This window comes from Ambystoma mexicanum, chromosome 1q, assembly GCF_040938575.1.
Source record: "Ambystoma mexicanum isolate Mex_15411 chromosome 1q, UKY_AmexF1_1, whole genome shotgun sequence".
Classification (NCBI taxonomy): Eukaryota; Metazoa; Chordata; class Amphibia; order Caudata; family Ambystomatidae; genus Ambystoma; species Ambystoma mexicanum.
In genome coordinates, this window is record NC_090922.1 from 908172075 (window position 1) to 908199072 (window position 26998).

The following is a 26998-nucleotide window of genomic DNA, read 5'->3' on the forward strand; positions in this document are numbered from 1 at the left end:
TCTTGCAAATATGTATCGATGTGTGATGCATTGCACACATGATGCCACAATGTAATATGCATCCCAGAATGAGGTCACAATATATTTTTTAAAAACTGGGTGTCCCAAAATGGAGGACCAGGGCACCCCAAAATAGAAACTATATTCAGAATGCAGCATGGCAAAGAAAGAGACACTCTCCAACTAAAATAATTTGTTTTTTGAAAACAGTTAATCGGAAAAGGTAAGAATCCCAAAAACTGGTTCTCATTAATAATTTAATTAAAACAAAAATCTTTAATTCAATAAATATTTTTCTTTTTTACATTTATTTTTATAAATGAAGAAAATAAGTTAATCAAATGGATCCAAGAGAAAACTGATCTAACTTCAGCTCTCACAAGCATTAGAATTGAGACAAGTTAACAGAAAATAAGTGTGTCAACTGCACTCAAGTGCTGTCGGCTGTGTGGAGTGAAGGAAGTGTTATTTGTCAGCAGGAAAGCTTCCCTGGTGGTCTAGTGTGTGGCAAGTGGCTAGTCTGCCTGAACTTTAAAAAGTTGACTTTGCATGTCAGCGCATGCATCAAGTGCACCCAAGTGCTGTCGGCTGTCTGCTGCCTGTGACCAGTGACAAGAGACCAAAGAGCGGCTGCCAATTGTCAAAGATGGATAAGTGGGGAGCATTGATTCCGGATACGCACTGTGGTGGCGGTACACGCTAATGGTCAGTTAAGTACTGGACCGGATATTGTGGATGGGTGTGACCAAAATCGAATGCATCTACCCCCGGCATTGCCTTCTACAAGTACTAGCTTTAGCCATCGCCCCTGACTGTCCTATCGGAAACCCTAATGATCTATGCTGGAGGAAGGAGGAGGGTTGAAGGCTGCATCTTTGGTAGTAACAGAGCCACATTTAACTCAAGTTACTAACGTGAGTCATCTAAGTTAAAGCTTGGCGGAGATAAAACGTTTAGAAAAGATTACCTCATTCTTCTCCAGTGAAAGCATGACTGTTCCTAATACTACTGACATGACTCTTCCAACGTAAAGCGCTCAGATAAAAAAAAGACTGATGCAGAGCTGTTGGCAACCCAAGTAATCTGAATTGAGAAAAGTTTTGGGAAATTTGGCTGTACCTGATAAGCAAATAGGATCTACAAATAAAATCTAAGAAAGCGCCATGGTAACCTGTTGTGCCTTGCCAGAAATGCAATAGTCAGAACCCTACTTCAAATGTTTCATCTACTCTACAACCAGATTGGCTGACTCAAGAGGAGCTAATAAATCTATCTACTTATGACGATGCAGACCTGTTGGAAGAAGTTCAGAAAGGATGTTAACTAACAGATTCAAATTATAATAGAGATTGTAATCAAGTTCTAATCCAGTCTACATTGTATTTCCTTCGTCCTTTTTGGAGGTTCAAGCAACCACACATTTTAATTATTTGGCTTTTCTGACATTAAAGGCAAAAAGGCATAATATGGTTCTGAATTGGGGGCAGCTGAGGTTGTCGGTAACTGCAGGAAAGTTACTAAAGCAGTCTGCCACTGATGAGGGGGATTAAACAAAAACTGCAGTTATCCGTAGATAAGTGCACACCCTCCTATTCTTGATTCATGTAAATTCATACGTAAAAGACGCTGCATAATCCCCTTCAAGACAGCAACCCTATTTAAAGCATGTCAGAATTCATTTGTTTAAGGTTTATCTGATCCTATTTTAATTGTAGATTTTTTTTTACAAAAGAGGATATCAACTATATTAATAACACATCTATAAAAAAACAGTTGTCAAGAACACACATTTTCTATCACATCAACAAAAAAAGCTCACATCTCACATATCATTCCTTACATACTCTTTCATCCCCATGCATACAAAAAATACCATTCATACTTGTGCCAAAAAACGCAATCCTGATCATTTTGTTCTGTGACTCAGAATATCCCATCCATATGGGTTTAGTATTTTAGTTGTTCCAGAAATGCCTAATTAACAATATTTTTTAGAGAATAAAATACTGGGTGGATGTTCCAAAGTGATTGTTTATGGACACATATTGATCCCCATATTTTATCTGTGTAGACCCAAGTTAAAGCCAACTCTGGGAGGAGTAGGCTCTATGGTGTTGTCGACTCGAGTTTCCGGCTGCCAGAGCGGTCTATACAACTTCCGTCTGGTGCACCTCATCAGGACATATACATTACAAACAAAAACACAGTTTTTAAAAAGAAAGTTCAAATTGATGTGAATTGACTTTCGTTCAATTTCAAAAAGCTAGTTTCTTTCGCTTCTCAAGGTGTTCAATAGTAGTGAACCAAAAATGTTTTTTCGGAAAGCCGCTTCCAAAATATAAGGGCCTCAGATCTAGTCTCCTCATGTATTGTTAGCAGGACCCAGCGAAGGCTAAATTTCCTTCTTAGCTGCAGTGTTGTTATGCCTTTAACCGCAGAAATATTGTTTCCTCCCCGCTGGAAAAATTGCAGGCCAATTAGTTCGGGGACATGGAGCCAACGACAGGTGATCCCTGTATTCTTGCCCAAAGAAAAACGCTGGATGTGAACAGTGTCTCACACTCAAGGTGTCGGCAACCGCTCGTGTGTTAACTTGAGTGTAGGCCAACCGTCTGGGAGAAATGGGTCCCGCTGTACACCACTGCTATTCGGGGGACTAATGAGGGGGATGGCAGAAACAAGACCTTAGCATTGCAGATTGAGCACTAGATTGGCTGACCTCCTTACTCACTAACCGCCCCTCCAAGTTGCAGCTGGTCTCTTTCTCCTCCACCACTTCACTCTCCACCTGTAGTGTCCCCCAACCCCCTATCCTTTCGCCATGGCTCTACAATATCTATCCTGCCCCTCTTTCTCACCTCATCTCCTAATTTCCAGTGTTATGGTAACGCACACCGCTTTCTCTCAAATTTCCATCTACTTGCCTCCTCCTCCATCTCCTCCTCTCTCATCCCCAATGAGATGGTGTGTGGCCACACCATGCTGGCCACACACCCAGGCATGGTGTGTGGCCAGCAACCTCTGTCTTAATGCCAGCAAGACAGAGATCCTTCTTATTGGGACACCTGCGCCTGTTTCCCCTCCTACCCTCTGGCCGCCAATATGTGACATGAATTTAGAAAACAGAGAATTTGGTACTTGTTTGTTTCCCTCTGGCACTGTGTTGACTATCTAATGTCGAGGTCGGAGCTCATGGATCGGAGTCCTATGAAACTTTTTACACAAGAACAACTCCAATATTTCTTAGTGACCTATTGGGAGACAGGTGTAGACTGGCACCGCAATATAATTTTGATCACATCTTATACTCATTTTAACTACTTAACCCGCCCCTAAACTGTCGTCGGCAACCCCTGCTTACCTGAGTTCTGGATCACCTTGGTGCATCTCTGTGGGAAGTGGTTGTGGGATCAAAATCCAAAGTAAGGACTAGATTCCCCAAAACCCCTAAGCATGAAAGGCTAGATTATAAAGAAGGTTTAACACACAAAATAAGGGTCAGACAACAAAATGCTGGTGTACAGGTTGATCTTTAGCTAACTCCTAGTACACCATCCGTTTTTAAGGTTTCTATATAAAAAGGCGGAATCCCAAGAAATTTTACTTTATCCTTCTACCTAAAGCAGCAGCGTGAATAAGAAAAATGAAAACTTCAATACACTAAAAAAGTCCTTTAACAAATATAAAAACATCTTAAAAAATATATAAGCGGAGTCCCTACAAAAAAAAAAATGTATAAAAAGTCTTCACTTGAGACAGCCTCGTCAGGGATGTCTCGAGGTCCTTTTGTCCTGCATTTCATTCTCTTCCTTTGCTTTAGCATGTTTCATTGGCAGGCAGGACAACAGTGTGTGGGGGGGGTGCCAAAGTTCTTGTTGGCTAAGCTGCTTTTTGCCAGGTGCAGCCCAGCACTCATCAGCAGAGTGGGGGGGAGGGCCGCAAATGCTTACTCAGCCTGGACAGTGTCTACCATCAGCAGCCCGGGGTGTCGGTGTGGACACAGAGGCGTGGCCAGGTTTGTCTAACAAGTGGGGCCTGACGCTAATGTAGTTGGGCCCGCCCACCACAGTGACATATTAACATCTGTAAATGCCCACACAACCCTACTCAGTAGGCATTTCTAGATTTTGGGTGCCCCCCCAGCCCCTGCACAGGCCTTAGCCTGTCTACGCCTCTGGTGGGACACCTGGCATAGGGCGGACCTTTCACAGATGACACAACACTTCCCTCCTTCTCACATGGAGTGTCGCATATGCCAGCAAGCAGCCCAGCAGGTGGCAGTGAAGAAAGTCACTCCCTGCTTAGGGGGCGCTTGTGAGCCAGGCTGCGGTAGTGATGACACATGTCGGGGAGGCGGTGGTGAGTTTGGGCACTCCCCTCCCTGACAGAGGAGCACTACCCTTTCAGCCTGGGACTGCAGTGATGTAATGAGGCATTGCTCATTGTGCTGAGCGGAGCACTTCTCCCACCCTCCTTCATGAGGGTCAGTATTTCCAATTAATGGGGCTCCGCCCGTGCGATCAGCAGCTTTTTTTGTCTCTTGTAAGAATCCCCCGCATGGCATCACACAGAGGTGCTCCTTCATTTTTGTTTCTTTCATGTTCTTTATTTACCCTTCCAGAGGGTTACATGATGGCTCCAGCTGCGCGATATTCATTCTTCACATGTAGTCGAGCAGCACTTCACCTCCTCTTGTTCACTTGGCGACGTTTTGGAGTACTGCGTAGTTCAACACTTTTACCATAGCGGGTAATGTGATACTGAACCTTTGTTGCGGGCAAAGGTTGCCACTCTTATTGATAGAATAATATTCTTCGCAATCTTATCAGCTGACCAGTGTAAGAGGATTCAGTTCAACACTACAGCTAAGTCAATGCCTAGTCTGGGATACTGAATGGAAACCCCTATTGATATATCATTATGTCCAGTTCATGCGTTCTGGATGACTACCCCTATATAACACCCCTCCCTTGGAATCCCCCTGACCCCACTGAGCCAAGAAGTAGTTCTGTTTTGCAAGTTAAAAGGTTTAATTGATAGTTTAAACAATAGATATATATATATATCACACTTTAGAATAAATTAATAATTGAATAGCACACTTAATCTGATATGATAAAGATTAACAACGGAGAATCTGGCACTAGCACACTTCTTTATAATCAATGATGAGTGGTTATAGGACGGATAAGATAGCAACAATACTTTTATGGTTTCAAATGGATGCAATGTGGAATGAAATGCAGTACAGAAAATAACTTGATAGGATTTCAGCAAAAGACAATGTAATCACTTTCTTGTACAATTTACCCCCCCCTTTTATGCAATGCAAGGAAATGGAAGGAAGGCACACAGTTCTCAGAAATGCAATCAAATGTGATTCAGTTCACCCCAGCAACTTAGACTACAGAAGTTTACAACACAGGCAAAATGCTTTGATATGTGCTGGCAATGGAGTGAAAATATGTTAAAATGCTTTTAATTCCCTCTAGAGGTTCAGGGTGAGTGGTATCTAGTTAATAGTAGTCCAGGCTCACTCTAGCAGTGATGCAGGGATAGTTTTTATGAGGCAAACGATTTTTCAAAGGAAAGCAAAAGCAGCTATCTTTTGCAAGTGGAGAAATTTTCAAATCGCGGTAAAATTTGCGAATGCGCCGGGCGCTATTACAGAAGAACTACAAGGGATATCAATATCGTTTTGGGGTCCTATGAAAGCCTAGGATCTCAGCTTCCAGATGAAAGTTACTGCAAGTCTCTAGCAAAAACGGTCACGGAGATATCAGCGATTAAATAAAGGTCGTTTTTCAGATTTGAAATTTTAAAGTTCAAAAAGACAAGTGCAGCTTGCAACTAGAAAATGACAGGTGACAGCTTTACAAATGACAGGTGACAATTAGGAGGCAGTTCTACTTAGATTAAATAGATTGAATTATATTATTTTAACTAGGAGATTGGTTCTGCACAGTTCTACTATGTACTCACACTATATTTAGAAATATGCCTCGCCACAGATCTGGTCAGGTTTTGGACTGGACTCCGGTTCAGCTCTTTGGTTCTGCTAACATTGGCCTGGGTCAGCTCTGCTCTCTCTCTCTGGGTACAGCACTGCTTCTGGATTCTGGAGATTGAGGGGTTTGAAGTCTGGATCTCTGGGTGTTGATGGAGGTAAAGTATGGAATTTTGGCAGAGCTTCCAGCTGCAAGTGGAAAATGAATCTCTATTTGGCTTGCACTATCTGCTTTTATCTGTTTAGAATGTGGGTGTGTTCTAGCATCACTGACCCTACCTCTCTCTCAGCTTCTAATTGGTCAAACTTCCATTTCTCACTTGATTGGGGAAGGAACTGTGAGTCAGAGCGATGTCATTTTATGGCTTGCAGAGAGGACACTCCCCTGTCAAAGTGCACACAATCTACATTTGATAAAAAAAAACATATTTGCACAGGTACACATTTGTTTAAAATTACATGCACCCCTCACATATCACAGGAGGTATCCCCTGTTCAAACTCTGCTCTTCCTGGGGGCTTGCATTCAGAAATGGCACATATTTCACTTTTTTAGTGGTTTTGCAACATCAGATTTTTCTCCAGATTTGTACACATGTACACGGCCTGTCCATACATACTCCAGTAAATTTTCATTTGTCTAACTTAAACACAGTGTCTGTAATATTAACAATTAGCGGGGTTTTGCCCCAGAACATCACACAAATTGGAGTTTGGGCTTGAATTGAAGGTACATTTTCTAAATTAAGGCTCTCAAGGTTATACATTTCTGTCATTTGATTACAAAGAGTTATCAGTGTTTTTGTAAAATATATATTTTGCTTTCAAGTCAGTTCTCAGAGTGTTGGAGTCCGCCTCCAAGACTTGGGTGGGTCAGTCACATGTGTCCTCTGGGCAGGCAGGCCTTTATTGACAGGAAACAGTAAAAATCAACATATTCCTTTCAGAGGAGAGGGGCCATTGTGTGGTCTCTGGGAAGCTGAGATCAGGAGGCCAGGGAGCCACTTTGCATTTAATTAACAGAACCCTGTGATTTCCTGGCTTCTTGTGTTGAGTTCTGAAGTGTCAAGAGTTCTCAGGACAGGCAACCCCTTTGAACTTTTAATGAAATAAGACCCCTTTCTTTGCACTAGACAGTTTTGCAAGACAGCTCTCCTGTCAGAGTTTAGACCGCTAGCGCCACCCTCAGGATTTTGTGGTTACTGCATCCATCCTTGGGATTTTTTTTAGATTGATTCATTTCAGCAAGTGATATTACATGGAGTATATTGTCCATGTTCAGGACATGGCATTGGTGTGTTTCTGCAGTAAAGTAATTCTGTGCCCATGATTTTGCCATATTTGACATTCAAGAAAAATGAATTCCCAACAGTTATGGGTTTGCTTTTGGCAATCAGCATTGCCTCTCTGAGCTCACAATATAGGCGAAATGGGATTTTCCTGTGCATTTTCTGGGGAGCTCTGGCCATTATGATGTTTTCAATGCCAGTAATGCACAGCTTTGGTGGTAGGGCTTGGATGCATGGATAAAAACATCCCATACCAGTTAAATGCTATAATCGAAAATTCGGCTATGAACTCCTCCGTATTTATGATAAGGTGTCTGTAGATACCATACTTCCCAGTTTCCTGGATGAGCCCTGTATTCTCTCTAGCCAATACGCCTGCAGCATGATCACAGACAAAGTGGATATGGATACTGGGGCTCTTTAAAAGGATTCATTTTGTGTGATCCTGAAAAGGTAGTTTTTGTCTCAAATATATTTTCCCGGTTAGCCACCTAACTGCTGGCTGAAATGCTGAAGACTTTATTATATGCACTATTCATTGGTTATTTGACAGTACAAGGAATGAGTGTCTCTACCTCTGCTAAGCGGCTCCCGCAGCTGACTTTGTCATTCTTCACAAAGAGAGATGTTGTGAGGATTGTCACTTTGTAAAGATCAACATTTCGTCTCAGGCAAAAATCGTCTTTATTTCTCAATTTAACCTTTAGATCTAGACCATTAAGCAGCAACTTCTCTCGGAAAAACTAATCTCTGTGCAAGTGGCCAATTGCTTTGGGCTGTGACACGTGCTCTGCTATCAAACCCCTCATTTGCACCAGTTAGCGCAGCATCCTCGACGCTGCCCCCTTAATCCCTGTAGAAGGTGTTATTACCGATCTGCCAGGCAGATATCCAACTTGCTGAACCTGGAGACTAAATGGGGGAGAATGTACCTTTTTATAGCTGCTGTTCTTGTTATGTTGCAGTTGGGCGCTGCTAGTAGTGCAGAGAGAGAGGCAGCACTTGAACATAAAGCAAGCTTTTGATTCTGGTTTGTGCAGCGGGTGCTTGAAACCTGTAGAGCTCAGATTTGGCACATTCTTGGGACTCGCAATGAATGAAGACCTTACAAAGTTGCAATTACCATGGATAAGTGCATCCCCTCCATTCATTTATGAAATAATTCATGCGTAAAATATGCTGGCAATCATCCTTTCCAAAGGGATAGCCCTGCCTCCAGGGCCTGTCCTATAGACAAATCACACTACGTATGTTTGAGATTCAATCATTATATTTATTGCTTAAAAAAACATTGAAAAGACACATTTATAGAAAATAGCCACACATAACACATTATCATTTCATATATTAAAAACCAATTTTTGAAAAAAAACATATCACATCTAGAGAAACACATATCATATCAGAACTAGTGATAACATCTCACCCATCCTTACTCACATCTACTTTCATCCACATTCATACCATCCGTCATTCGTACTGTGCAAAAAAACACTATTTTAATCACCTTGTTCTAAAAATAGAACACCCATCTAATAGAGTTCCAATGTTGTTGTATAATTAAAAAAAAAACCTATTTAACACTGAATATTTCTTTTCACAAAGTTGTACCAGGCATATGTTCGAAAGAACTTATTTATGAACATATGTCAATTGCCTGTATATTTTATAGAAACTCAAAGAGGCCCAACTCAACAAAGTGCGCTCTATGGTGTTGTCTACTCGCGTTTCGGGCACCACAATAGACATATAATATTTCTATCTGGTGCACCTCATAAGGACACAACATTAATAGATACAAAACAGCCCGTTCACATTGACATAATTCAGCTCGATATGTAATAGGTGTCATCTAGGTTTTCAGAATATAATTTCTTGCCAATTTCAAATGAGTTTCATACTTCTGTAGAGCAAACTGTGTTTCTGTGGAGGCTAAAGAGGAGTGGCTGAGGAAAGCTTGGCTGTGCTTGGATCCAAGAGGTTTTCAATCGGGTATATTTCATATAATCGACCTATGCTGGCTATCAATGCTCGCCGAGACTTCCATCCTGGGCACTTTAAGTCTTGTGGTTGTGGCCTGTTCCTTTCAACTGAGTACCTCCTAGCCACACTTGTTCGTTAGGTGCGATTAATGACTCCACAGGGTGATAGTCTTGTTCACTATGTCCCTCTCAAAGGGGTCTCGCTCTCACATTAATGGGTCCTTGTTGCATATGTTCACAAAATGCGCACAGTCTTTGCTGAAGGCTGCTTCTTTGCCGGCAATGAATGAAGGCCATGATTATTTTCAGAATGTATTTCTTTTGGAGGGGCGTTATTTCATGTCTTTTCAGCATCTTATGAGCTCCCTCTGTGCTGGTTGCTAATGCCTTTCTTATTTTCTGCAGCGTGGGAGGACCCATTGACCCATAGGCACTATCCCTTTGTTTGTAACCCCCACTACCTTTTTAAGGTGCCTTTACCCAACAGGCTTCTTAGTCCGCATTTTTCAATGTGGTCCCTGAATCGTGCCCTACAAGCTCTTTGGCAATATTTTTATCCACCATTTTCATGTGTGGTTTTACAATTTGAAATCCCCTTCATGATGGTGGAGCTGCTTTTCTGAAGAGTCTTCTAAATATACCCCTGATCCCACCCCATACATAATGGGAACCCCTTGAAATCCTAGTCCTAATCCGGCTCGTGGCCTGTAGTCATCTCTGTAGACTGATGCATCAGTTTCTGTGAAACGCCATTATGTGAGTACATGGTTGACAATCGGCTTCCCCGCCCTAAACCTAACATGTTGATTGATTCTGACCGCCCTTCACCTCGTTTGTTATGGTTTCAAATTGTCTTTAGCCGACTTTTGTATAGTCTGGCTTTGTGTAAATCATGTCTATCATGCCTTTAATGCTGCCTTTACTTCCCCCATATCTGAGAAACAGTACATAAATATCCTGACCCTCTGTGGCTCAATGACATTGCAATATGCACAAAGTGCGTGAAGTCCAGCGCTGCGTGTACATCTATATGTGCTTTGTTCAATGATAAAGTGTGATGGACCTGAGGTTCAAGTGCTAGAACTCTACCTAACTATTTACCCAGGCCTGTATATTCCTAAACCCTACTTTTCCCCGTCACGCTTTATACGGCCATCTAGCATAGTTCTATTCTGTAATATTGCTGATGCTGTATTAAGTGCTTTTACAGCATTACTGATGTTATAATGCCCCAGGGCAATGTCCAATTGATATCTTTGCAAACCTTTGTAAATTTGATGTCTTCTTTTTCAAAAGGGTCCCACTTATGCAGGCTTTTTGTTTAAGTTGGAGCAACCTCCTAGTCCCCCTTTCGTTGTATGGGTCTGGCTAAGATTGCTGTACAATTGGAAATTTGGTTATTACGGAAAATGTCAATGGATGATTTATGAAGATTGTTTGTCGCTTTTTTTTGTTTACATTGTTTAATTAGCAGCTACCCAACGGTTACATTTCTCAGGCCATCCCTTCCATTTACCCAGGTAATTCCTTTGCCCACCACGGCCCCGCCTTTGCTCGTGCACTCTCTGCACATGAAACCCATGGGGCCTCATTACGAGTCAGCCGGTCCGGAAATAACGATGGCGGTAAACCTGCCGCCACCGTTGTTTCCGGACCGGCTGATCTCGAGTTCTGCAGGCGGGAGGTGTCACTCCCTCCAGCTCTGACATGGCGGGTTTAACACCACCCGCCTGCAGGCGGACGTGGAATAACCGGCACCATTACAGCATGGTGCCGGTGTTTCCACTTCCCCATTCCCATGGAGTCCTATAGGACTCCATGGGAATGGGGATTAACAGAATTCCGCCTCCGGAATTACTGGGTCACCGGGGTTGTAATGCCCTGGTGATTCCGGCAATCACGGAGGCGGAATGGTAATAAGAGTCTGGCGGTAACCTTCCGGAATTTCCATGATTTTTTTTCATGCTTTTATTTTATGCTCTTCCTTATAAAGGGATCCCATCTCATCCCCACCATCGTTCTTTAACCCTGAGTGTATCATGCTTACCCGCAATGTTTGGTGGTTAAATGGTTGTTCATACTCCCCTTGTAAAACCGTCTTCCAGCTATCCTAACGTGATACCCTTGTTTAATACCAAATTCCAGAGGCAACCTTTGAATAGGTGTCTATATACTGTTCTCCATATTTTCAAAGTGTTCAGGCATCACATCTACTGGCGTTATATTAATGGTCCTATGGTAGCTATGATTGTAGGTATGAATTACATCTTTTAAGTGATCTATGTATCGAAATGCATGGTAAAATACCTCCATATTAGTCTTATTGAATCTTTCAACAACCACAGACATTACCTACTTGTTTGTGGAAAAATACTTTATGCCATGCACTTTTAACAAGTCATTCAGAGCGTTGTTCATGAACTCTTTTCCTTTGTCAGTCTGCATTTTACCAGAATATGCCCTTTGCTAAAAACGTCATTGAAAGCCTTAGTCAAAAACCCTGGTTTATCTTTTAAACTGACAACGAAAGCATACTTTGACATTACGCCTTCCATCGTGCATGTGAATTGTGTACCGTAGTTCTCCTTCACGTATTCGCTCATATCTTTAAAGTCTGCTTGCGATTATGAATCTATATTGGAAACTGCAGTGCGTTGCCTAGTAAATCACTTCCTGGTTGACTTATGCAAGGTCTTAGTCCTGACCTCATAGCCATTCTGTTATTTCTTTTCTTTGAATGCCTGAATCATAGGTTGTACAGGATGGGGTGTATTTGTTTACATAATGGAGAAGTGACCACATCTATTTTACCGAAAATCGAAATGAACGTTTTACTTTTTAAACTTATAAACCCCCTTACCCCTCCCTACCTTAACTTTTACCCTTACCCCACTCCCCACCTATTATGCACTGCACATATACCACATTACCTAATATTCTCCTTCAAATACATTTGCTCACTTGTCCTTCGGTAAAATTGCATTAGGTTAAATCTACGGTATTGGCTTGTAAATGCTCTATATAATGCCTTTATGCCTCCAAATCTACTTGCCTCCGATGCATCATAACAAACTCTAATTAAAAACTTTGTGAACCGTGGTTCTCCTCATGCATATATATTCAGGGCTAAAACTTTAGTTGCAGGGATGTTAATGCAACAAAACCCCTGAAATTCAGATAAAGCCATCTTAACTTCATGCCCCCTGTTGCATAGTTTATGACCACAATGATGAGATCACTCATGACATCACTGGTGACATCATCTACATCCCTGATGACATTGTTAATATTATTTAACTAATGGCATCGGACAAAAGATCACTTTAGGTATTTGCACTTATTTAGACCATCCTTACGTTTCTACATATGTGATATTAGCATTTTATCATAGTTCATTACAATGAATACATTGTCCCTTGCCTGGCACTAATGTTTTAAACAATCAGACTGTTTAAAATGATCTGATTGGCCCTCACCGGGTCCTTACATGCCCGACAAGACTCCACTCACTGCCGTGGCCCCAGGGTTCCTTCCACAAGTGACAACTATGGAAGGGAAAAGGGATTAGGTGCATCTTCTCCTCGTGCCGTGGCGGCCATTTTTTCTCATTTTATTTTTGCGTCTCACAACTGAGAAAAAGACTATTAGTACTCCAGTCTTACAAGCAGGAGTACTAATATTAATAAGCCTCTCACAGTGGGGGGCATAAGCCCCTCAATTTTCTTTGGCCTGTAACTATGGGCCCAGGGGCATTACCTGAAGCGGTAATGTGCCCCCTCTTGGGGCTTATTGCTTAAATAAACATATCCACATGCATCATATCACTACTTGTGAAGCTTTCCATTGTAGTGCTTTGGTAAAAGATATCTGAATTATAAATGTCATCTTTTACAAATCTTTACTTTCTTTTAATCACAATAAAGTAAAACAATTAGCCTGCTTAGAATGTTCCTGTTTGTGCCAAATATATGTAATAGATGTTTACTATAATATAATATGTACAAAGTTACTAAACAAATTCTTAGAAATAAATGGAGACACATGTTGAACCCTAATGATTTACTACATTTTAAAATAAGCATATCTAAATACTCAATTGTTTTATTGTAAGGCAAATGTGTACACGTATCGTTTTCTAAATGACAAGAGGGGGGTGTTTTCTTTCCAATTTCAATTTCATCAATAATTTCATAATGTTTGTAGTGATGCGTAGTGTTAGGCTGAAAACTGGTTTAGGGCCTGGCATCTTTTTCTGTGATCACAAAATAGGAGGAATTTTACTCTTGGTCGTATCCCAATGTCCACAAGCTGTTGAAACAAGCTCTCATCAAAAAATACATACGTATACATAACAATTACTACCTTTTTGAAAAAGGATTACAAAAATATTTCTGCATACTCCAATATTACATTGTAAGGGCTACAAGCTTGTGGAACAGGCTGTAAAAGGAGAGCTTGATACCAACGAGGGTGAATGCTGGGGCCGCTATAACAGATTGGACAGCCTCAAGGTGAATGCTGGGGCCGCTATAACAGATTGGACAGCCTCAACATGGGTGCAACACCAGAAGGAGCACTATAGCAAGAAGAAACCGTCGGAGGCGCTGTCCATGAAGCAGCACCGATACAGAGCAAAGCGGGAGCACCGCAGTCAAACACGGCCGCTGCACTGACACCTGGGGAAGCGGGCCGGGAAGAAATCAACCTGACAGGAAACTTTATCAAAGATGAAGCATGGGAGGCATGGAAGACTTCACCGGTGGGAATAGGCAACACCATTGGCAAATACGAGCCTAACACCTTGAGTCCACAGAAAACACAAAACCCCAGAGTGTGTCAAAGCAGCCTACCTTGCGGAGGTCAAACTGAGGGAAGGGACGCAAGGTTCCTAACGCTGAAGCCATAGGGCGAGGCAGTACGGAGGACAGTGTTGCAAGAGGAAAGGGGTAGGGTTTGGGGGGGGTTTGTAACCTACAATGTATTCTTGATCCTGATTGGCTAATCGACCACAAGCCCCTTTTTAAGGCAGACAACAACGATGGACTAATGTGTTACTTTCCGTACCATTTCAGAATCGGCCGGAATTGGAGGAGAGAGCACCTGAACTCTGCTGAACGTACAAGGATTAGGAGGTCCAAGAGCCAGAGAGTTCATCCTTACTCTGGGAACCACCAGAAGAGACTTTAAAGTAGTTTGGGGCTAGGTTTATTTTTGTGTGCCCATTTTTGTTATCAATAAAGACAAGAATTCTGTTCAGGCACCTGAGTGGTCCAGAATCTCCTCACATATTATGTTTTCTTAGCGACAAAGCTGTTCTTATACCTGCAAAATTATACTTGTGCCTAAAATATCTCGGATAATACTGATTATGTATCTGATGGGTCATTGTAAATTCTGTGCATCTCCCTGCTCATGCATTGTTTTGACAAGTTTACTCTGCTTTCTTTATCTTTTTATAATCCTACTGTAACCTTGCGTCTTTCCCTACCTCTAAACAGGAAATGACAAAAGGAATGTTCATTGAGGTCGGAGAAAATTAGATCCAAGTGATTCCCTCCTGTGTAGGTAGGGCCATGATTTCTCGTGGTAAAGGAGCAATTGGCCAGTGAGGAAACCAGCCTGTTGGCTTGCTGATCATTAGGATTGTTGGGGTGAAGATTGAAGTCACCATGAATGACTCATTTGGATCAAGTCAGAGAGGTCTGCGACAAGCTGCTTAAAGTTATCCAAAAATATATTAGTAGCATACCCAGGAGAGCGGTAGACAATTAAGAAATGGGTCGTGCTTTCAGGCAAAGCATGATTTTTAAATAAGAATAGCTCACATGGCAATTTATGGGCTAGGGTAATGGTAGAGCAGCTTAAAGAATTCTTAAACGTAATGGCCACTCCTCATCCAATTTTGGGTGCAGGCCGGTCGAGTTGTAGAATACAGTATTGAGGAGGAAGCCTTTGGACTATGTCTGGCCCCTTTACTTCTCTTCTAAATCAAGGTTTCCCTTGGTCCTTTCGCCCTTCCACCTTTTCTTGCTCCCCAAATTGGGGGGCCTCTGTCTCTACCCATTCGGGTGGTACTCTTTCTCACTCCCCACTCTGGGGTTCCTTCCCCTTTCTCCATTTGTTCTCTCTCTTTCTCTCTCTCTCTCTCTCTCTCTCTCTCTCTCTCTCTCTCTCTCTCTCTCTCTAGGGCTTTTCTCTTTCTCTCTCTCTCTCTAGGGCTTTTCTCTCTCTCTCTAGGGCTTTTCTTTCTCTCTCTCTCTCTGTAGGGCTTTTCTCTCTCTCTCTCTCTCTCTCTCTCTCTCTCTAGGGCTTTTCTCTCTCTCTCGGGCTTTTCTCTTTCTCTCTCTCTCTCTCTCTAGGGCTTTTCTCTCTTTCTCTCTCTCTAGGCTTTTCTCTTTCTCTCTCTCTAGGGCTTTCTCTCTTTCTCTCTCTTTCTTCTAGGGCTTTTCTCTCTTTCTCTTTCTCTCTCTCTCGCTAGGGCTTTTCTCTCTTTCTCTCTCTCTAGGGCTTTACTCTCTTTCTCTCTCTCTAGGGCTTTTCTCTCTCTCTCTCTCTCTCTCTCTCTCTCTCTCTCTCTCTCTCTCTCCAGGGCTTTTCTCTCTCTCTCTCTCTCTCTCTCTCTCTCTCTCTCTCTTTCTCTCTCTCTCTCTAGGGCTTTTCTCTCTTTCTCTCTCTCTCTCTCTCTCTAGGGCTTTTCTCTTTCTCTCTCTCGAGGGCTTTCTCTCTCTTTCTTCTAGGGCTTTCTCTCTCTTTCTCTTTCTCTCTCTCTAGGGCTTTTCTCTCTTTCTCTCTCTCTAGGGCTTTTCTCTCTCTCTCTCTCTCTCTCTCTCTCTTCTCTCTCTCTCTCTCTCTCTCTCTCTCTCTCTCCAGGGCTTTTCTCTCTCTCTCTCTCTCTCTCTCTCTCTCTCTCCCTCTCTCTCTCCAGGGCCTTTCTCTCTCTCCAGGGCTTTTCTATCTTTCTCTCTCTTTCTCTCCAGGGCTTTTCTCTCTTTCTCTCCCTTTCTCTCCAGGGCTTCTCTCTCTTTCTCTCTTCCTCCCCCCCAGGGCTTCTCCATTTTCTCATGACTCTGGGGTCTTGAATCTTTCTCTTTCCCCACTCTGGGGCTTCTCTATTCAATCTCCACTCTGGGGCTCTCCACTATCCTTCTCACTTTGCTGACCACCTGCTGCACCCATGGAGCCACCATGTACCTTCTCATGTTGAGTGGCATTCCTCTGCAGGGGTCTGATGTCTGCTCGGTCTTTATGTGACTCATCAAGTGGACAGGCGGTGGTTCTTTGCTCTCACTCAGTGTGGGGTTATTCCAGTGGATTCTACTAGGGGCCTTGCCTTGTCCCTCCAAGGTAGTTGGTTCTCATTCTCATAGCAGCCCAGGACTGTTACAGCTGCTTGTCCGCTGGGCTTTGCTGCGCTTCCCAAGTACAGGGACGTCCTGGCTGGCATTCTCTCTCCCTTACCGGCCACAACTTCTCTGGGTGCTTTAGTGCAGTTCAACTCTGCAGGGTTCATGAAGACTCTCTCCTGATTGGTTCTTCCAATGACACTCTTCCTGAGGGCTGCTGTATTTTCCACTCCACTGTCTTCCATTGAGTTTGACTATAACTTGGGTCAAAACATTATTGAAGAGTTTATAGACTTATCATACAACCTAATCACCGCATACCCTATTTCTTGTCCCCTCCAAAGGGATCCTGATTACTCTGTCCGTGAGGGATTTTTAAGCATAGCAGGATTACCTCCCCAATCCCAAAGTGGTTGATTCCCCATTGGGGAAAAGTGACCATCTCCTTGGATCCGTCATACTTACCAGGATCACGTTTGTAAGAGACATTTTAGCATCCTCTGAACTTAGTTGGCACCCACCACGAGGCAATCCTGATGCATCTGATATAGGTAATTAATCTCACATCCCACAGAAGTGACCCATTTCTGTGCCAAATTCCCTGGTTCCACCCACGATGCCATAGTCTTGTGCAACAGTTCACTACCAGCATAAATGGAGACTCAACAGACCTGGATCCTGGGTAAATGCAATCAACATCAAACGCACATACTAGGGTGCAAAAGGTAGAACTGATGATAGGGATTGGTTTTCCATATGTGATTGAAATGGGATGTATGCCCTATCATACCCGTGTGCTGGAAGGACCTGGCCTCTGACCATGTGAGACAGACATGGTACCTAAAGAGACACAGACTCCAAGTCAACAGTTTGAAAACCTTTATTTCAGACTTTGTTGGGTTGGTGTAATGCCTAACTGGCCCAAATTCTAAAGGTGTTGTGTCCTCAACTGATGTTTGTAGGGGTCGTGTGTGTCTATAAGTCCCAAAGGTCCATCTATGTGAAAACGTATGCTTGGCCTCACTCTTAGACAAAATGTGTTCTAGGATCTTCTTAAAGAAAACATGGTGGCTCAAAAAGAAATGTAAACCACAACTGGTTTCAGGTGGCCTTACTATCAGGTGTAGTTCTGCCAGTTCCAGAAAAAAAGATTGTTCAGCACAAACACGGTTGCCCAGCACAAACACGGTTGCCCTTGGCATCTTCCATGTAGGGCTCTTGCAGGAGTTTAAATTCAGTGTCTCTGGGTCACCTGAAGTCCCTTCTTCAAGCTTTAATCCTTCCAGTGTCAAACACAACAAGACATAGTTCTGGTCCGGCCTCTCAAGGTTCCCTTCCCCAAGTCTAGGCCTCTCCTGCAAATGTTCATAATGTATCTGCAGGCCTCTCAGGGGTCTCTTCCCCCAAGCTTAAGTCCCTCTGGTTTCCCGAAAAAATTTCACACAGTTCCTTCCATGGGGCAGTGTCAGACTTTCAAAACCGCCAGGCTTTTGCTCAACCCCCAGCGCAACCACTCTGGCTTGTGACACCTCTTCTCATGCGTTGGATCTTTTCTTCACTTTCCCCTTTTCTTTCCTCTTTGCAGTGGGCTCCTGCACCTTCTTTCTCTTTGATGTGCCTCTTGCAGTCCCCACTTGCGTTCTTGTGCCCCTGGCACCTTCTTTTCACTTTGCTGTGAACCCTTGCACCTTCTTTTCTTACTTTTGTGTCGCTCGCGCCCTCTGGCACACATCCAAGAGGAATGAGCACTGGCCTGCACACAGGCAATTATTAGCAACTCAGCTCACTCCGGCTCCATGGAGACACGGTTTGCTTGCCACGCTGAAACCCTCCAGCCACACAGGGTCAGCGTTCTGGCGTCCCGCTCTCCTATGGACCTTCCCGAGTTCTCATGCTTCAGCTTCCATGTTCCAACCAGAAACCCTAGCTTGGTCATCTTCTCTGGCAGAACCTGACCTTTTATACCCTGAGTGTCCAGTGCAGTCAGGTGTGAATGGTTAAGGTAAACAGCCCAACCTTGCCTGACTCTATTAGTGGGACAGCCTAGTGGTGTAATGTGGTTGGCCTCTCTCGCTTCTCACTGTTATGTCTATGGGTAATATCCACTGCTCCCGGTCACCTCTCCCTCGTCCCAGTACATGTTGGAAATGGGGAGGGGGAGACAGGACAAGATGGGAACTGACATTTGCAGGTTGAATTATGCTAAGTTGATTGGCAGAGGAGAGAGGGGAAACCCTGACCCTGTTATACAACGGGGTTGAGTCCCCTTTTGTTACCCAGACATCCTACCATGAAAGTACGTGTCTTGATAAGACTCCCTATGGTCTGAACCAAGGGAAGACAAAATATGTTAAGGTTAGAGCCAGTTTTTTGTCTCATCTGACCCTCCCCCTTGCCTGGTTTTGTTCTGGCATGATATTTTCGCCTCCTTGGATCAGAGACAATGCGACCTACATATACCATGTAGGCTTCCGGGACTTCTTCCTCCTTACCTTCCATCTTGTTAGAATACAGTGTCTGAACTGGGGTATTCCCATGAGCGTGACCCCAGACTACCCTACACAGATGATCCTTGCTCGTCCACCCACAAGGTTGGAATCCAAAAGTGATGGCCCTCCCCTGGCCACCTGAATAGAATTATTGGGGTCTACATGGGAGAATACCCTAGGTTTCTCACACCCAATACATAAGCAGTATCCTACTGGACAAAGCCCTGAAGGACACCATCGGGGCACAAAACAAATACAAAATCCCAAATGTACAAAGACTGAACTACAGATGCAATAATACATAGGAAACACACCGTTCTGTAGTTTAAGATGACAGTGCAACATGACAGCCTGCAATGGCAAAAGGCTGCCCTGTATGAATATGATTTCCCAAGAGCAGACTCACTCTCACAAAGTGCATACGATTATCAGAAAGCATATTGGTGCACATCCATTAGTGCACAGAAATAAACATTCAAAGATAGCATGTCCATTGGCAATCCAGTTACAGTGTATGTCTGTTACCTGTGGTGGGTCAGTGATGTTGCAAATGGGGTATTCCCTTAATGACATTAAGCAATTCCCCACTTGTTCCATTAAACTTGATTTTTTTTAGCGAGAGAGAGAAATGGTGCAACAATCAATTGTGCCATTCGTACATTACCTGACATATTGACCATCATGCCATGACTACTTGTTACTCTTGCTGATTGTTCTGCATTCAACTCCTATCCCCATTGCCTTTGCAAGTCATTCCCGCTAATCCCATCTCCTGTTTGTGTCCTGATGCTGGTGGCATTTATTTGATGGAACATGTCAGTAGGGGGAGGTGGGGCCAACCTAGTGGTTGACAGTGTTAACCCATGGGTGTCTGGTATGGTATCTGAGAGTTTACTGGTCTCCACAGGGGATGCAGGCTGGTGATGTAGAAAGCAGGAGGCTCTGCAGGATCAGCAGCAGTGTTCTTTGGGATTGGGGCAGATGGTTGTGCAGCATTAGTGACAGTGCCTATAGTGGTGGACTCAGGAGCCGCAACTGCTGTGGTGGGAAAGTCTGACAAGTGGGTGCAGCTGGCATGCTGGTGGCAAATTGTTTTGCCAGGAGTAGTCCGGCAGGTGTGACTGCAGGGTTGGTGACTGGGGTGCTGGCGGTTGGTGTTAACACCTTGGTGCTCTGTAACATTTCTCATTCACACCGATATTCTGGGCTCAGCTTCCTCTCCTCAGTGGCCTTTGAACCGGTTGGGTGAGGAAGCGTAGTCATTTTGCTGTTAACTTCTGAAGTGCAGTTTGGTTATGGATGGGAATTCTAATGAGTGGGTTAATGTATCCCACAATATGCAGTCACTGATCATGTGGGCTGGTGCATGGCAAAGCATGTCACTTATGCATTTAGAAGGATGCTGACCAAAGGATATTGGGGGTAATGTGGGTTCACAAGCCGGAGGATGACTAATTAAACGTTGGCACATATGAACTCGGAGGTGTACAAATTTTGCAGGATGTGAGCGTTAAATGTTGTGTCAGCATGGTATTGTACGATCATGGATACAGTATTTTGTCAGGGCCTGCACACAGAGCTGGTGAGATTGGACTAGGGTAAGGAGACATGTGGGACTTGGCTTGCCCTTCATGAGGGCCCTCATAGCCAGATGCATTGCACATATGACAGTTACATGGGTAAGGCCAGTTATTGACCCTGGTGTTTTCAATGTGGATTGAATGGATTTTTGGTGTTTGTGGGGTGCAAGTGGGCAGAAGGCGTTTTACTTGACTGCATGCCCATGAGCTGTCCTAATTGGTGCATCTCGAGATAGCAAGAGGTCACTTGTCCATAGATGCAATGGTGATATTCTGTTTTAAAAGTCAGGTGGACATGGTGTCCCTCAATGGATGGCACATTTATGTTTTAGCTCTAGCATTGGTCTCATAGACTTTCAAGCATGGCCTTGTTCCTGGTAATGGGGCAATATGACTCCACAGCCTGGCACACAGTTATGCCAGAGAGTCACTTCATGCATTCACATTACAGATGTGGAATTCCTATTCACCATGCTCTGGTTGAGTGGCTGTTCCAAACTCTGCTCCTCAAATTCCCTCAATGTCAGCCATGTGAGGGACACTGGCAGCATTTTCCTCCAAGGGCCTGATGGTTGTGGCTCGACTGTGCCATCTCATGTGGCAGCTGTCTCCTGTTGGTGGATAGAAATTAGGGTCCATACCCGTGCCTTCAGCTATTCCACTTTTTTGTGACAGTCCTCATTGTCCAATGATACAATGCTAATCACTGCCTCCTTCGCACATATCTCTAGATGGTGTCAATTTGTTAAGGATTTCAATCAGGCAACACACCTTGATCTCAGCCTAGGATGTAGCACTCAATTGATATGCCTTTCTCTTTATTTTATGCAAATTCAATTTGAGATGGTACACAACTCGTATCACACCCCCTTTTTCAAATACTTAGGGTCACAATGCACCATGAACCAGGCCGGTTGGTGGTAATACAATATTTATTTATTTTAAAAATTCACAAGAAATCATACAATTTTTAATATGGGGCAGCAATCTCCAATGGGGTGATATTTACAAAGAAAATGGAAGCAATGCACTTGTTAACCTTCTCCTAGAACATATACAAAGCACATGTGAATAGGAGCACTTTTTGGATTAGGATAGATAGCACCCAAGTTAAGGTTTCCCCCTGCAATTTTTCCTCAACCCACAAATCATTAAATTAAATTCTGAGTGGATAGGAAGCGGCAGGTAGTCAGAGATGAGAGGCAGAAAACAGAATCAAAATCCGACCTTCCCTCACAGAATAAGAGGCAAAAACAGGCTTTGAACACTTAGCAAAGGCCTAAAATAACACTCTAATTTTTACAAATAATTAATGTGTGGTTAAATTATAATATACATATGTTTTATCACAATAGCATGTATGTTATATCACTGGCAATCACAAGGCAATGGATCAGCAAAAAGCATACAATTTGAAAATGAGTGGAAAGTTTAAAGCATGCTGCAGCCAAATGACACGTGGGAAACAGGTGAAATACTCTGATTTGGAGTGCGGTTTCTGGGCTGGGGGGAAGATTTATATCACATGGACAAGACAAAAGTGAAAGGACGTCTCTAGCTAAAAAACTGGATGATATATGCAAGATAGAAAAAGGGTCGATTTGAGTAAAATGAAGCCATGAAATAGGAAAGAAAATAAATTAAGACAAGAACAGGTTTACTTTAAGCTAGACTATTCAGACTCCACAGCCAAAGAGGGACACAGTTAGATCCAAGGTTGATTCGCGACTTCAACCTTATCAGACCAGCGTGCAACCCTAAGCAGAAACCAGTCTGATCACTCAAAATATGACTAAGGGTTTAGTATTTACACAAGACCAAATTAATAAAGAGATGGAGCTAGCACTTTAGAAAGTCAAGGACAGGTACCCGGATAATTCTAACAGTTTCAACAAGTTACCAGGGTATAAATATGATTGCTTGGAGAGTGGGATAAGGACAAAGGCAAGGCAAGGTAAGCTATGTGTTTCTGTGGGGTGGGGATTATACTCAGTCCACTTTTGAGTTTTGGGGATTTTTGGACAGTCAACGGGTTCTGGTCGCCAGGGCTCGGGTCACCAGGTAGCAGACTCTCCTGGCAAGACAGCTGGGCATGGTCTTGTCACTGAACGCTATGGACAACTGGATGGCAGGATTGCAGCGGGCATGCAGTTAGTGGGCCGCAAGCCGGTCTGATTTCAGGATGCAAAAGGTACCACCGCTTTCCACTTTTTGTTAATGGGATATTAGTGTTTTTTTTTCTGGCTCAATGGCCTTGCTGGAGTAGGAATAAGCTACGGTTGGGTTTTGCAGAGAAAATATGGAATCGGCAAGATGAATGGAGATCAGGAACACCGGAGACGAATTTCAGGCGATGTCTGCCTGGAGCTCTGTCATGGACTCTTATTTAGAATACATAGTGACATCATAGAAGTATATGGCTGGGCAGGGTTAGCTAAACACGCCTCTAAACCACTGGATTGGTCAGGGGTGCTAGTCCCAGCCTCGCTCTCAGCTAGTTGGATTTCAAGGGCAGGATGCCAGATTTATGATGTGAGTTTTATAATGTTCAAAACCTCCCACAGTTACTTTAGCTAAAATCCGATTTTGCCACAAATGGTACATTTATACAGTTGAAGTCTCTGAGAAAATTACATAAACAGGTTACATATTGTATGCAGACCATTCCAGTCCAACTCCGTCATATGTGCAACATTGTTTCACCAGTTCCACCAGTTTTTCACGCTTTTCAGCGAGAATTATAATACTTACAATTCTATAACTGTATCCATGGGTGTGGATTATCATTAGGCATGTAAGTATTAAAACTCGCAATGGCATCCTGGATACTTTCCTTATACCCCATTCTCTGCCATTTCTATTCCCAAGGTGTCAGGGGAAGCTACAATGTCTTAAATTAAAGTCCACAAAATCACATTTAAACTGCTAAATGTTCCCATTTTTGCAAAGTCCTCTGGCAAAAGATAAGTCTTAACATTTTTATTAATAACATAGTCTTTGGAGGCAAATGTCAGTATTGTTCTCCATATATGGGCATGCCTTTCCAAGGCTACCCTCTCACCCCAGGGTTGTCGCACAGATTTCCTTTGAAGCTTCTGGTGGAAGTCACAAATAGGTGTGATATTTCACTTCACACTTTGGTGTCCTAGAATTCTTTTGTACAAGGCTGGGACAGACAACAGCCTGTCCAACCTAGTAATTATCACTTGTGTGCCAGTATCTACTGTGAGGGGCCTTTTTGTTTCTGGTATCCTGTCAGCAGAAACCTGTTTTTGGGCTGACATCCCCCAATGCAGCCACTTCAGTTTGATTTAATTTTATTTATTTTTGCTCTGAATTGGAAGAAAATCTCATACATGTATTTTCACAGCAGAATCCCCTTTCACATTGCTAGGCAGGGAGCAGTTTTTGTTCAACATAGTACCTTCCAACAGGCATTTTCTTCTTTAGTTTGCAAAGGCCCATTTTGACACATGTGGTGAAAGCGGGCATTTTGCTTTCAAATTTGGTTTTTGCATCTGCCTTTCCAATATGGTTCTGTAGCTGTAGCCAGCTTGTTTTACACAACAGTCTGTACCAAGCAAAGGTCTCCATGAAATTTGACATATGCACAGAAAGCTCTGATTTTCTTTTCAAGCAGTGATTTTTGACATTTTGTAGCACCATTTAAGTGTTTCCTGTGTAGCTGAAGGAAGCTTTTGTTGATTTTCTCAGGTTTGGCTGGCGCAGCCTGTCATTCAGGAATAAGGCTCTTTTCTGATGGAGCACAATGTGAATATGGCTGGGGGCGTGACAGGGTCTTTTTGATAAAAGCAGTTTGGTGAAAACAGGGAAAAATAGCATCAGAGCAGCATCATTTTAGAGGTGACATATTCCCTTTTTCAATGGGAATTGTGGGCTTGCAGCAAAGCAGTGCTGCTTTTTCCCTCCACTTCTTTAAGACAAACAAGAACACACCCTAGTAGCCTTTCTCGGGTGCTTCCTGTTCCATCTTGCCCAATGACGCTTGGCAAAACAGTGCAGCCGCCTTTTTGTTGCTGTAAAACACAGTTTCGAAGGGATTGTGTCCTCCGACGTATTCCTTATCTTTGATAATATGTTTACAGCTTGCTGGCCTCGGAAATCTTTTCTGAAGAGGGCGCTGCGCGTCGACGTCCGCCGAGTCGATGTCCCTCGACGGCCACCGTATCGGCGCCGACGTCACCATGTCCATAAATAGCCATGGGCTGTGTCCGTTGCTCTGTTCCGTTTTTCTGCCCTTCCTGGAGCCTTGGAACGTCGTTGCTCAGTTCAGTCAGGATAACTCTATATCTACTCGAATAATACCTACTCGTTCTCGATGGCATCTTCATCGGAACCGATGACGCCGCGATCCGGCTTCAAGAAATGTCGAGACTGCGGTAAAATAAATGTCGATAACGGATCCACACAGGTTCTGCTTGTGGTGCTTGGGAGCCGAGCACCATTGTTCGGAGTGTGAGGACTGAATGTCCATGACGGCGAAAGCCTTGAAGGAGCGCAAGGGGAAGCTCGAGAGAGGTAAATCAGTCAAAACCTCCTCGAAGGTTTCTTCGGCCGAGTCGAGGCATTCGTCTCCTCGCCGTCAAAAACATTCCCATTCTAGATCTCGAAGTAGCTCTCACCATTCGTCGAGATCAAGACACTCAAAAAAGAGACATCGAAGATCCCCTTCCTCGTCGTCTTCTGTTTCCCCAGAAAGGGTCTCCTGTCCCACAAAACACAGCTCTCAGGCTGAGTGGGACGAATTCAGAAAGAAAATGTTAAGCGTCTTCGAGAACGCGGCCTCGACCCCCTCGAAGACAGCTGAGGGTGATACCCCGGGTGAAAAATCCAAAAAATCAAAACGCCGCGAGTCGCAGCACCCGGCGAAACATTCCACCCGAGAGCGCCATGGGCCATCGGGTAAGAAGGCACCATCTTCGCCGTCGTCGAAGATTACTTCGACGCATGGATCGGCGCCATCGATGCCGTTGTCGAAGGGTTCCTCGACGCATCGGTCGATCGACTCGACGCCATCGTCGGCGCCGACATTGACGCCGATGAAAGAGAAGACCAAGGCTACTCCACAGTCAACAGTGATTCCAAGGGCCTCCGGCACGACACGAGACCGTCGTCGATGTCCTCGAGTAGGATCCCAATCCTCTCGAGTTCTTCGAGACCCCTTCCAGTTTTTTCGACGCCGTTCTCGGCGCCTTCGAAGCCTGTCACATCGGCGTCGACGACATTGATATTTTCTCACCCAATAATGATGAGTTTGGCTCCTTCTGCCTTAGAGATGGGGTTTACACCATTTCAGAGGTCAGAGTACCCTGGACTATCTTCAATTTATGAAGAGAGGGAAGATTCTGACCAGGAAACATTTGGGTTACAGAGGACCACACTGCCTATTTTAGACGAAGAAGGCTGAAGGACCTACAGGAGTCACTAAATGAGGCAAGTGGGCTGCACACTTCCCCAGAAGTGGAATTTGTTAAGCCAGACCCAGGGGAACATGCCGAAACACCCTATAGAACCCTTATGGCAAGAATTATTGAATTTATGGGTTGGTCTGCGCCTTCCGCTGGTTTTCAACAGGATGACCTAACAGACATATTAGACAAAGGTCCACAGGAGGACCCTTTGGTCCCCTTCCATGCAGCCTTACAAAGAAAAATTACATCTAATTGGGAAACTCCTGAAGTTATCCCTGCGGTCAATAAAAGATTGTCAGCCAAGTATAGGGTAGCGGCTGCTGACCCTGAATACTTATCAAAACACCCAACTCCAGAGAGCCTGGTGGTTCAAGCGGCAACTTCATCTAGCAGTAGGACCGCTTACCCTACTGTCCCACAGGATAGAGATGACAAGAGGTACGATTCTATGGCGAAGAAAGTCTTCTCTGCTTGTAGTATGGCGTTGAAGTCCATCAATGCCACCTGTACGCTCGCCAGGTTCAGTCACACACTGTGGAAGTGTGCTTCATCAGCGGCTGACTGCATACCCGAAGGAGAGGAAAAGGAAGCCTTCCTTAACATTATTAAAGATGGCAAAGATGCCATGTGCGATCACTTCAAACTGGCATCGATTCCGCTGACAGTATCAGCAGGGCCATGGCGGCAAGTACAACAATCCGCAGGCATGCGTGGTTACGAAAGTCTGGCTTTGCTCCAGATGTACAGGCCAGACTTTTGAATATGCCCTTTGACGGCTCTTCACTATTCGGAAAAAAGGCTGATGACAGTCTGGAAAAGTTGCAGACTTCTAAAGCAGAAGCAAAATCTTTAGGAGCTGCGATCCGCCAAACTCATT

The 26998-nt window shown here is 43.8% G+C and overlaps 1 protein-coding gene across 6 annotated transcripts in view; it reads left to right on the plus strand.

Annotated features, from left to right (window-relative positions):
• LOC138538698 (putative ferric-chelate reductase 1) overlaps nt 1-26998 on the plus strand; it is a 495175-nt gene that overhangs the window by 180042 nt on the left and 288135 nt on the right. The gene's annotated exons all lie outside the window — the stretch shown is intronic.